Here is a 14,266-nt window from a genome sequence, read left to right as displayed (position 1 = left end):
TGTGTTCATAGGGTCTTTAAAGGATAATATCCAGCATGATGTGCGCCTTTGGGAACCTGATTCATTAGAGAAGGCATTCAGGTTAGCAAGAAAAATGGAAAGCAAAATTATGGCAACTAGGAAGCATACCATTCACAACCATAAAGACGGAAGTGTTTTTGCCCATATTCTTCCACAACCTACAAGGTTGACACCACAACAATTGGAAGAAAAAAGAGCAAAAGGGCTTTGTTACAATTGTGATAGCAAATACACAAAAGGTCATAAGTGTGCTGAGAAGAAATTATTCTACATAGACTGTGAAGAGGAAGAAGAAAAGGAGCAAGAAAGGTCGAAAGAAGAGGATATATTCCAGGAACAAAGCCTAGATGAAGAACGAATAAATCCGGCGATATCTTGTAATGCATTGGCGGGAATTACCACTCCTCAAACCATCAAGATAGAAGGACAAATCAAGAAGAAAAAGGTAATAGTGTTGATTGATTCAGGAAGCACCCACAATTTTATTCATTGTAGGGTAGCAAAAGAATTGAATTGCTTCCTATATCCAGCACCAGAGTGTCAAGTGATGATTGCAAATGGAGGAACAATAAATTGTTCTGGAAAGTGCCATAATATCAAGCTATCCATGGGAGAATATGTATTGACTAGCCCAATGCTTTCCATTCCAATGGGAGGTGCTGATGTTGTACTAGGAGTCCAATGGCTACAATCCTTGGGTACAATAGCTTTTAATTTTCAAGAACTTTTCATGAAATTTTCTGTGGAAGGAAAGGAAGTTTAATTAAGGGGTATTGCAGGGAAACCAGGAAAGATAATCAGCTCTAATGGCATGACAAAGCTTCTAAAAAAGGAGCAAAGAGGTGTAATTGCACAATTATGTTCACTAGATGTTTCCACATTGGAATCATCTATTTCTCTAGATCTCCAAAAAGTCCTGGACAATCATTCCAAGGTATTTGAGACTCCCAAAGGTCTCCCACCTATGCGTGATCATGATCATGCTATTCATCTGATTCCAGGAAGTGTTCCTCCAAACATCAGGCCGTATAGATATCCATATGTCCAAAAAAGTGAAATTGAACGTATGGTTGCGGAAATGCTAGAGGCTGGTATAATTCAACTGAGTCAAAGTTCTTTCTCAGCTCCAGTAGTATTGGTGCACAAGAAGGATGGATCATGGCGAATGTGTCCAGATTATAGGGAGATCAACAAGCTCACTATTAAAGATAAGTTCCCCATTCCTGTCATTGATGAATTACTGGATTAATTGCATGGATCAATTTACTTCACCAAGTTGGATCTTCGTTCGGGATATCATCAAATCAGAATGAAGATTGAAGACATTCCGAAAATGGCATTTAGAACTCATGAGGGTCATTATGAATTTTTGGTCATGCCTTTTGGCCTTACCAATGCACCTTCAACATTTCAAGGTTTGATGAATTCAATTTTCAAACCATTCCTTAGAAAATTTGTGTTGGTATTTTTTGATGATATACTAATCTACAACAAGTCTTTGAAGGATCATGTTGAACATGTTGACATGGTGCTACAACTATTGGAGGAGAAACAATTATATGCAAAAAGATCCAAATGTTTCTTTGGAGTCCAGAAGGTGGAATATTTGGGTCATATTGTATCTCATGAAGGAGTTAAGATAGACCCTAGCAAAATTAAAGCCATTAAGGAATGGAAAATCCCCACATCCATAAAGCATCTGCGAGGATTTCTTGGGTTGACAGGGTATTATCGCAAGTTCGTTAAGAATTATGGGAGAATAGCAGCACCTCTAACAACATTATTGAAGAAAGATTCATTTTCATGGACTCCGGAAGCAACAAAGGCCTTTAAACATCTTAAAGAGGCAATGTGCCAAGCACCGGTCTTAGCTACACCAGACTTCACAAAAACCTTTATTGTGGAATGTGATGCTTCAGGAAATGGAATTGGTGCTGTTCTAATGCAAGATGAAAGACCCATTGATTTTGAAAGTTGTCCAATCAAGGGAAAGTTTTTAAGCAAAGCTATTTATGAGAAGGAAATGTTGGCAATACTCCATGCACTTAAGAAATGCCGACCCTACCTAATGGGAAGACACTTCAAGGTAAAAACAGATCATGATAGCCTTAAATACTTTTTAGAACAAAGATTATCCTCTGAAGAGCAACAAAAGTGGGTCACAAAGATGTTGGGTTATGACTTTGAAATCATCTACAAAAAAGGGAAGCAAAATGTGGTGGCAGATGCACTCTCAAGAAAGGATGAGGATATGGAAGCATTGTTGTGTGCCATTTCTATTATCCAACCAGATTGGATAAACGAAGCAAAGGAGGAATGGAAGAATGACGAAGAAGTGTGGGCACTTATTTGAAAGCTACAACGAGATTCCAGTACTTCTGATACATTTAGCTGGAAAAATGATTCGTTATGGTACAAAGATCGCTTATACCTCTGTAAGAATTCCCAGCTAAAACAAAAGATTCTTATGGAATTGCACACTTCTCCCTTAGGGGGGCACTCAGGATTTTTAAAAACTTACCACAGGGTTAAGAAGGAATTTTTTTGCGATGGCCTTAAATCAGATATTCAAAAGTTTGTGGCGGAATGTTTGGTTTGCCAACAAAATAAAGTTGAAACAATTAATACACCGGGTCTATTACAACCTTTATCCATTCCAAGCCAACGTTGGGAGGAGGTTTCAATGGATTTTATCACAGGTTTACCCAAGTCTGAGGGAAAGAGTGTCATCATGGTGGTAGTTGACAAACTTACCAAGTATGCACACTTTTGTGCATTATCACATCCATTTAAAGCCAGTACAGTTTCTACTGCATTTATGGAAACAGTTCAAAAGCTACATGGAAACCCAAAGATTATTGTAAGTGACAGAGATCCCATTTTCACTGGAAATTTTTGGACAAAATTATTTTCTTGTCTTGGTACTTAGTTCTCTCATAGCTCATCTTATCATCCTCAATCTGATGGGCAAACTGAGATAGTAAACAAATGTTTGGAAGGATATCTTCATTGCTTTGTATTTGATAAACAGACACAATGGGTCAAATGGTTGCCTTTGGCTGAATGGTGGTATAACACTTCCTTCCATACAGCAACAAAAATGACCCCATTTATGGCTCTTTATGGGTACCAACCACCATCAATCACATCATATTTAAGAGAAAATTCTAAGGTTCAGGCAGTGCAACATCACATCGAACATCAACAACAAGTCCTCCAACTCTTAAAGGATAACCTCGTGTTGGCACAAAATAGAATGAAACAACAGGCAGATCAACATCGCAGTGAAAGAAGTTTTGATGTAGGTGATTGGGTATTCCTACGGCTACAACCATATAAGAAAATGTCCCTAAAGCAAGCTAAGAAGGATAATAAATTATCACCAAAGTATTATGGTCTGTACAAGGTGTTGGAAAAGATTGGTACTATGGCATACAAATTGGAGCTTCCTGCAGCTTCTCGATTGCACCCAGTTTTCCATGTTTCATGTTTAAAGAAGGTTATAGGCGACAAGCTCCCAGTTTGAACAATATTACCAGAACTTGACGAGGAAGGAAAAATTATATTGGAACCGGAAGCAGTCACAGAAACAAGAACTCAATAGCTACGAAATCGATCAATTTCAGAGTATCTTATCAAGTGGAAGAACTTATCCGCTAAAGATTCCACATGGGAGGATGAGAATTTTATGCAGAAGTATCCAGAACTGCTCAAGCGTTGAGGACAACACTTTTTTGAAGGAGAGGGGCATGTTGGGTCCCTATAATACTAGTGATTACCCCATTACTATTGTAGTTATACCCCTTATTTATATTGTTGTGCCCCTATTACCCCCATATTGTTATTTCTGTGCCCCATAGAATCCCTCTATTGTTATTTTTGTGGCTTTATATTATTATTGTTAGGTCGGCTCGATTATATTGTGACTCTTTAGACTCCTATATATAGAAAGGAGGTTTTGTCATTTGTATCATCCAAGAATTGTTCATTTATGTAATGTAAAGTAGGTTGCCCCTCGAAGAGGCTGAATTCTAAGGCGTTGATCTTTCTTTTCTATCTTTTCTTGAGCTGGTTTCATAACAAATACCTTCAGTCATAATCATAAATAATTTCTCATTGCTCAATGAGAGTTTAGTCTCTCTACATATTTGCAAAACTTTCTCAAGATTTTGTAAAGCTTCTTCAAACGTATCACCCATAACTGTAAAATCGTCCATATACACTTCTACGCAATCATGCAAAAGATCAGAAAAAATACCTAAGACAACCCTCTGAAATGTGGTTGGTGCATTACATAAACCAAATGCTAAAACTTTATATGCAAACGTACCCCAGGGACATGTGAATGTAGTCTTCTCTTTGTCTTCTGGAGCTATCGTAATCTGATTATACCCGCTGAACCCATCTAGGAAAGAAAAATACCTTTTCCCTGCTAAAGTGTCCAGTACTTGGTCTATAAAAGGTAAAGGGAAATGGTATTTTAATGTAGCTTTGTTTAGTTCCCTATAATTTACGCACACTCACCATTTTCCATTCTTCTTAGGGACGATAACTAGTGGCGACACCCACTGGATATCAAAAATAGGATAGACAAACCCTACATTCAACAATTTCTGCAATTCTTCTTTTACAATTTCTCTTAATGCGGGGTTCATTCTTCTTTATGGTTGTCTTACTGGCCTAGCATTTTCTTCTATGTAAATGTGATGAATGCATGTGTTAGGGTGAATGCCTCTCATATCAATGTATTCCCATGCAAATGTGTCTGCAAAATTTCTTAATGTCTGAATTAGATGTTTTTCCTGTTAAGGAGTTAAGGCAGAATTGATGTTGAGGGATTTTGTAGGAAAACTTTCTACCACCTTACTCCCACATTCAGTCATTGAATATGCAAGAAATGGAGATAATAGGGCTAAATGTAATTCTGAAGCTAAACTATTTTCATAACGATTCCGTAGATAATTAATGACATCTAAACTAATATTAGGCTGACTGTCTAACTGCTGCAGGAAATCAGGATTAGAGATACAACAATTTATCAAATTTTCTTTTGAATTTTCTTTGAGGCTCATAGCTTGGGCTATTGTTAAAACTAGTAAAGAACCTTCTGAATCATGTTCTTCCTCTTCAACCCATTGTGTATTTTCTGTTTTCGAGAGAGGTTTAGCAAGGGGATATAAGTTAATATGTTTTGTCTCAATCCCATGGGCGATAGTCATGTTTCTAGAACTACACCCTATGTAGGCATTGGTTGTGGCTAACCAGGGCCTCCAAAAAATCAATGGATGCCCTCCCAAGCTTGTTTTCGGTTCAAGAACATAAAATTTTGTAGGATATTCCCAGGAATCCAAGGAAATGACAATGCCTTCTAAGACACACTATGGTTTTACCTTAGACCTATCTGCTAATTCTAACATGATAGGGGTAGGTAGTAAATAAAAGGATCTTATATGGGACAAGGTCTCCATGGTTATAATGTTGATGGTTGCACCTAAATCAATTAAAGTGTGTTTGATAGGATAGCTGTTAATAAAGGTGGTCACTACAAGGATTCCTGGATCTGCATACTTTTCTATAGGAAATCCGGCAGACATCAAGCTTGACAATTTTCCTCCCACTTGAATAGTTGAAGGTCCTTTTCTGGGTCTTCTTGGTTTCTTGGTGCATAACTCCCTTACTTTTTTTGCATAAATTGGGATGTCTTTGATTTCTTGAGGCAACGGAATTTTAATGCATACATTTCTTAATTCAAATGCCAGATCAAATTTTGGTTGTTTTATTTCAACTTTTGTTTCCAGCATTTCTCGAAAAGGGGGTTGGACTATATGAGATGAGGAGGGTTCTTTTAGTTGGATTGGTTCAAGTGTAGTTTCCTCTTCTGATGTATCTAGGGTATCTTCCCCTACAATTTCCTCAATTCTGTTAGGTTGATTCACCATTCTTCCTGACCTAAGATTAATTTCCTGCAGCTATGCAGGTAGTTCTTGTAACTGTACAAGTTGCTCCTGTAACACATGAACAGACATTTCCTGCAGAGACGCAGGAAATCCCTGTAGAACAGGAACACAAACTTCCTACAACGACTGGGGTGTAATACAATAGGTAGGGAAGATGGGATAATTGACCAGTCTGATGTTGTGAGTGGATCTGACGGTTTTATTTTTGGGGTTAGACACCCGCTGGGCAGGAATTTGTGTAGGGTGAGGTTGGTTTGGTGGGGCAGGTAATTGGAGTGGTTGTTGTGGTTGTACAACTTTCTGATGTGTGGGCTGTGAATAAAAGTTTTGGTTTAGGAAATTCTATGTTACACGATAAGAAAATTTTCCTTGCTAAGGTTGTTGAGGTAGTTGTTAAGGGGGCCAAGTCTGCCAAGGCATTGGAATATTCCACGTCTGATTTTGAGCATAAGGAAATTGAAAATTGGATTGTGACATACCTAGAGGATGTGGTTTCCAAGGTGTTTGAGGGTTCATTGTGTAAAGTGCATTGACAACTCCTTGATCTGCCATGTATGCCGCTTTGAGTTGAGGTAAGGATGGACATTGATCAATGGAATGCTCAGCTTCGTAAAGTTGACAGATTTCAATGCTATCAGCACGACATTCTCGCAGCGCATGTTTCTTCTTGCATTTGGGGTAGAATACTTCCATGGCTTTCTCCAGTGCCTCATTATTTTCCTGTTTACTCTTAGTTTCCAAAACATCTAAATGTGAAGACAAAGTACTAAGAATATCAGTTTTAAGATTTTCAAATAAGTTACTCATTTCAAACCTAGTCAATCCAGTTCCTGCAACCAGTTTAACAAGTTTAGAAGGAATGTCTCTTGGTCCTCCTCCCACCTTGGAATTTCCTCTCGAATATCTTTTGCAAAGTTCACACACATCATCGTAACTCAACATTGATATGTCTCCTGCACCCATCAAGTTTAAAACCTCCATATATTCAGTTCTAATTTCCCTAAGCAAGATGGTCCTCTTGGCTTCTTTTTCCAGCTGATTCATATTAGTTCTTTGTAGCTTATATTGAAACCTTTCTACCAATTCCTCAAGACTCCTCGCTTCCTTTTGAGTCATTCCAAAGATTTATTCCCTAAGATCTCTAGTCTTGCAGTAGTCTTGATATTTTATCAAGAACACCTTCTTCATTTCATCCCAGGTCGTGATAGAATTTGACCTTAGTCCCATGAACCATCTGAGAGCTACATCCTTCAATGTAGTAGGGAACAACTTCTGTTTCTAGGAATTTGAGGAGTAGTCATAGCTTCTACACAACACATCAAACTCGAATAAAAAGGCATCTGGATCTTCACTTGAAGCACCTCGAAAATTAGGCAAGGCTGAAGGAGGGATGTTTTTCATCTGGGTTACTCCACCTGTCTCTATGATGGGGAACTCAAATGTGACCAGCTTCTCCTCCTTCTCATCAAAGCCTCCATTGGTATTACAAGTTCCTTCTTCATGAGCCATCTTAGTCCAAGAAAAGGTGGGACCGTTGAAGACTACAAATCTTGCAGAGTCGAGGTTATGGAGTTCTGGTTCTTTGAGAGGGTTCTTAAGGAATTCCTCTTCTGGCTGACTGTTGAGCAAAGATGTGGTTTTCCTTGAAAGGGGGAAGTCTAGATGGGCAACAACAGAAGATTCTCCAACCGAAGGTCTTGCTCTAGATGTATCAGCTTGCTCAGGACTGCAGACCTTTGGTTCAGATTCTTCCTCCTTTACTGCCTTGTTTCTTGTAGACTTCTTTTTCCTTACCAGTGTGTTAGTAAGTGGAGTGGTGCTCACACCACCATGAAAAGATATGAAAGATGCTGGGCCCTATTCATCTATTATTCAAACAAAAAAAACTAAAAAAAATCTTACCAACAATCAGGACACGACTTTGGCGAGTGGCTGACCTCTTAGGTGCGTAGGCTTTGCCTTGCATCTTTGCACTTCGACTCCCCCAATGCTGAAAACCCAAACTGTCAAAAAAAACTGACTTCAAGCACTTTCAGTATCATCCCTTAGCACCTCCCCAGCAACGGCGCCAAAATGTTGAGTCAAATTATACTTATATAATTTGTCAATATGAATTTTCAACCCAAGGAGGTAAATTTGTGAGGTGCCATGCAAAGTATATGCAAGCTGACTACGTTGAGTGTGGTATCATTATAGGAAAACAACTAATTTCCCTTCCTGAATCAACAATGTTGCAGCAAAGCCTTTGAGAAGTATATAACACTCCTCTTTATAGCACTATTGACTTGCTGATTATTGATTAGAAAGAAGGTGAAGGATCACTCAACAACTAATCATGCATGCTTCTGTTCTTGCAAAATTTTTGTTATAGAAATAGTTATGAAGGGTATATAACATCCCTTGACAACTTATTTTGCTGACAATCATGCAAGAAAGAGATAAACAAAAACAATCATACAGTAATCGTGAAATCAGAACAATGTTGGCCAACAAATGAAATCATCAATCTACACTATCACAATCCAACATAGAGTAATGGTTGCAGGGAATATAGAAAGGTTACATTAGATGTTGCAGGAAATCTACTGCACATTGAAATTGAAAACCATTATAACTATATTATAGGAAATGGTTTGTTACATAAACGAAAAGGAAATCATATCATTCACACACTGTTATTACAAAGAAAAGTAAACACATTAATAAACAGGACATAAATTATACATGCATTTAATATACACCATAGTTGTGAGTGAATGGGGCCCTCCTTCACTCACAACCCCTTCAAACACGAAAGAGTTGCTTATAACAGAATTTCAAACATCAATGACATACTTTCTTATAAAATAAAAGTCGATACATAAAGAGACTAAGTGCTAGGACAGTCACACTTCGTCTCTTGATAGCGTCTGATATTGTCTCCCTTTTCAAAAGCAAATGAGACTGTGTTTATACAATTTCCCACAACCATATTAGGCTGAAAAAAACAAATGTAATCTCATCCTCTAATTGATTAATCCCTAATATCAAATCTACAACAAAACAAAATAGTACTTTTTCGGCATACATCCATCATCATAACAGAATGTTCTTTGTTTAGTCTAGTTCATGACTACAAGCATGAATTTAGACTATTTGGTTATATGACTGTAGCTGTAGTCTGAAATTACCAGAGGCTCTATGGGAATTAGAGTATCTGTTGGATCCCAGAATTCCTACAGGATTCTCAGAGGTAGACACCGTCTACAGGATTTGTGGACATCATCTGTAGGATTTGCAACTATTGAAATCTGCAAGAAATTATGAGTCATGTTAGAACAAAAAGAAAAAATAAAAAAGCACAAACAGTTAGGAGGAGACTCGAATGTAGGTAAAAATGACATTTAAAGATGTTTCGTCATACCTTTAAGCCTCGATACCCTGTTTAGCCAAAAAAGATGGAAAATATTGAGGGCTAGGTATAATAAGATGGAAAAAAGGTGTCAAAATGGGGAAATAGGGTAGGATATTATCAACAAAAATATGGTAATTTCTGAACTCAACAAAGTATTTGGATGAATTAGTTAGTGCACAAAATTTATCAGAAGTTGAGGAGCATATTTGAATAGACATAAATTATGCATTTTATATTTCTGGTCTTCCATAGAAATAATTTTTGAACAAGAACAACTATTGTAGAAAGCTAAATGGACCATTGAAGATATCAAAGAAGAGTTGGACCATAGACCTAGAGAGGAAACCAGAATCATCAAAGTCCTAAATTCAAAAACTAGGGAAGAGCTAGAAGAAATGGGAATTGAAGATAGAACAGATGTAGTGCTTGAAGTAAGGAAAGTTCATGGAAAGTGTTTACTAAGAATAATTTTATTCTACATCTCGAAAAAAAATGTGAAAATTTAGAAGTTTAGATAAAGACATTTTGACAAAAAATTCATTGTTCTTCAAAAGAAAGGACTCCTAGCATTGAGGGATTCTCATGGTGAATTAATTTAGGATGAAGACTATCATAAAAGATTACGTGAGATAACAAAAGAGAAATCAAAATTTTTTGAATTTAAAGGAATTATTTATGGTCAAAGTTGACTGCAGTACTAAGCAAATAATTTGTTTATTTCATATGAAATTCATCATATTTTTGTTAGTAAACTAACTTTTGAAAATTAATACCAAGGTAGATGAGTCCCAGAAAAAGGTGATAAATTTTTCATGTCTAGATGATTATCAGTGGGATAAATTCTTTGAACTTATCAATTGAAAAATATGTTTTCAGGAAAGATTTCGGAAAAGAGTATAACATCCAGGAACACAATCAGGAGATGCAGATTTGAATCCAACAGTTATAAATGAGATCCTTGATTAACGTGCATATTCCACTTTATTAGTTAGGGATTTCCTTTTTAATATTTTTTTTATAAATATCCAAATATTTCTCGAGAAACATTTATTTTTTCATGAAAAAAGTTGTAATAGGTTAGATATTTTTAAAACAACTCATTTGAATTAAGAAGGGTTGATACCTGAAGCAGATTTTTGGGTGATACAACTGTAATATTTTCATCTTCAAGATAATCAAAGGATTATGGTTTCCATTTATGCAACATTTGTGTACTTGTGAGTGTTTCTAGTGATTTTCATAATCTATTTCTACATATCTTTTAGAGAATGTAAGAGATTGGGAAGGGTAGGGTTAAATATCAATCTCCCAAACATGCCTAGAAATGTTATCTTCTATACTTTGTAATAATTAAACAATCTATTTAATTGGATACTCATAAATTAATAGATTTATGCTTCTATTCTATACTTAAACATATTTTGTTCACTATAGAGATACATCTATACGTTTCCTCTCATCTCTTGTGATTAGATGTTTAGGAAGGATATTTATTCTTTTAAGTTCTTCTACATTCTTCCTTCGAAGAAATTATACATATTGTATGTTTTCATAATGGAACACTCACATTTTGGTTAATCTAAGAGATTAAGAATTATAGGCATCAACAAGTATTTTTATCTTTCGGTCATCCATTTCGTAAAAATACCTCACAATTGATGCTTTGGCATAGTTCTTTGGCCGAGCATTATCTACAAAGATACAACATCTACTTTTGTGTCTTATGAGTGGAAATTCTCAAAATTACCTCAACCTTTGCTGGATCAACTTGTATACTTGGAGCAAAGAGATAATGATCTAAAACAATACCTTCAATCACCATCTTGTGACACTTCTTAGTACTAAGACAAAGCTCGGTTTGTATGCAATACTCAAGTACCTTTTGAAGGTTGTGCAAGGCTTCAATAAACTCGTTCTGATTGGGTGTAAAGTCTTCCTAAGGATATTTAGGTAGTCGTTCACCATATCAACAAAGATTCCTAACACTTCCCACTAGAAGTTTGCAGGTGCATTACAAAGTCTGAAAGGTAGGACCCTATAAGAAAATGTACCCTAGGGGAAAGTGAGGGTATCTTTGCCTTGGTACTTAGGAGCAATTTGGATTTGGTTATAGCCACTAAATCCATTTAGAAAAGAGATTTTTTTTTTACCAAACATAGTATCTAGAACCTGATCAATAAAGGGTAGTGGGAAATGGTCCTTTTGAGTGGCCTTGTTTAGCTCCCTATTATCAACATAGAGTCTCCACTTTTCATTTTTTTTAGGGATAGTGGGAGATACCCGTTGAATGTAAAAAATCAGATAGATGAAATTTTCATTTAAGAGCATCTGGATCTCCTCCTTGATTACCCTCATTCTATGTGGAGGTTGTTGAATAGGTTGATATCCTTCCTTTAAATAGATATGATGAGTTCAAAAAGTATGATGGATACCCTTCATGTCCTTATAATCCCACACGAGGGCCTATTTATTCTTTGTTAGAAACCACACTAATCTCTCGTTTTATATAAGGGATAAATTAGGGTTAATATTTAAGGTATTCCTAAGCTTTATTTCAACATGCACAACCTTAATACTAGAGGTCGTAGGTATTTCTTCTATACCAGCATCATTGGGAGTCTCTTCTTCACTGGATTTATCTATCACAGAAGTTAACAACCAAGATTTTGATGGTGTAACAATATAAAGGTAACTAATAAATATATTAACAGTATCATCCATAGTTTCATTTTTAAAGTGCAAGGCATTTCCTACAGTGAGCAACAAACATGTATCAAATTCTTCTAATTCAAATCTAGACCATAAACGATTATCAAATTCCAAACTTTGTTTAGCTGGAGGATAAAGAACAAGGTCCCTAGTAGTATTACCATCAGAGATGGTCATGCACCAACATCTACACCCAATTGTTATAGACATATTTGGGCACTTCAACCCCAATCTTATATGTTAATAAACTAGGGCTCTTTAACCCCTAAAAGTGTTGTTTCATACCCTAAAAGATCATGGTCAACTGATTACATCATTCCCCAAAAGTTCCAACTGAAAAACCATCCATAATTGGCCTAAACTAGACCATACTGAAAGCTCCACTGTCAGGGTATGATGCATATTGACTTCTACACTAGCTAGGTGCGATGCATACTGAAGAGGCCTTTTTTGGGGTGCGATGAGCGAGAATGGACAAATGTCTGAGACAGTTTGCTAAGTGGATTCTCATGGAATCTTCTAGAAACTTCTCCTATGACACTTGTTTCTCTAAATTCGCCCAGGGATGAGTAAGAGATCCAAGAAATCTCCAAGTGGAACCAAAAACAACAAGTGGAATGACACTAATCAAAAACCCAGAGATGACTCACACCCTTGTAGACATCTATAAAAGGATCCCTCATCTGAGAGATCTGTATGCTGGAATTTTGTTATTTGTAAAGAAGTGTTGATAGTTTATATCTGAGAAAGAGCACTGTATTGTTGGATGATCTTGCTTTTCATGAGGTGAAGAGGGCTTTGATGCTGGGAGGATGATGCTGGATGAGACAGCTGGGTTGTAATTCTCCCTTCTATTTTAATAAAGTTCTTTGAGTTTTTCTCCATACAATTGTGTATTTGTGAATGTTGTTATTTGTGAATACTATTATATGTTCATTGTATTTCTAATTCTGCAATGCTTATGATATAATAGATCAAGATGCTTTGATGGTGTTTTTTTACTTTGTTTCTACAGGTATTCTCTAAGTGGGAAAAGTAGGAGAAAAGGTGAAAGCTCTTCCAAAGGGTGAGAGAGATCAAGCAAGGAGTTAAGCGGAAGATCCAGGTTGGTTCCTTTGCCTCTCTCTTATCTATCATACATAGAGGAAATCGCAAATTTCTTTAAACTGTTTGTTTCTAGGATAGCTGCCAATCCTAGAGGGCTATTCGATCAAAAAGGCACTAGTTTTCATGAAAACAAAATGGTGACTCAACTAGGGAAAACTAGTGTCTTTTCAATCGACTAGCCCTCTAGGATTGGTAGCTATCCTAGAAACAAATAGTTTAAAGCAATTTGCGATTTCCACTATGTATGATAGATAAGAGAGAGGCAAAGGAACCAACTTGGATCTTCTTCTTAACTCCTTGCTTGATCTCTCTCCCCCTTTGATAGAGCTTGCACCTCTTCTCCTACTTTTCCCACTAATGCCATCAAAGCATCTTGATCTATTATATCATAAGCATTGCAGAATAGAAATACAATGAACATACAATAGTATTCAAAAATACACAACTGTATGGAGGAAAACTCAAAGAAATTTATTAAAATAGAAGGGAGAATTACAACCTAGTTGTCTGATCCAGCATCATCCTCCCAGCCTCAAAGCCCTCTTCACCTCATGAAAAGCAAGATCATCCAACAATATAATTCTCTTTCTCAAATCTAAACTATCAGCACTTCCTTACAAATTACAAAATTCCAACCTTTAGATCTCTCAGATGAGGGATCCATTTATAGATGTATGCAAGGGTGTGATTCATATCTGGGTTTTTGATTAGTGCCATTCCACTTGTTATTTTTGGTTCCACTTGGAGATTTCTTGGATCTCTTACTCATCCCTGGGTGAATTCAGAGAGGCAAGTGTCATAGGAGAAGTTTATGGAAGATTCCATGAGCATCCACTTAGCAAACTGTCTCAGACATTTGTCAATCCTTGCTCATCTCACCGCATAGAAGGCCTCTTTAGTATGCATCACACCCTAATAGTGGAGCTTTCAGTATGGTCTAGTTTAGGCCAGTTCTGGATGGTTTTTCAGGTGGAACTTTTGGTGAATGATGAAATCAGTTGACCATGATATTTTAGGGTATGAAACAACACTTTTAGGGGTTAAAGAGCCCTATTTTATCAACATATAAGATTGGGGT

The sequence above is a fragment of the Pinus tabuliformis genome, chromosome 9 (genome assembly GCF_031772625.1).
Source record: "Pinus tabuliformis cultivar Carrire ecotype Pingquan chromosome 9, CPIR1, whole genome shotgun sequence".
Lineage (NCBI taxonomy): Eukaryota > Viridiplantae > Streptophyta > Pinopsida > Pinales > Pinaceae > Pinus > Pinus tabuliformis.
The sequence above is the reverse complement of the archived record's forward strand: the minus strand, read 5'-3'. Positions refer to the sequence as shown.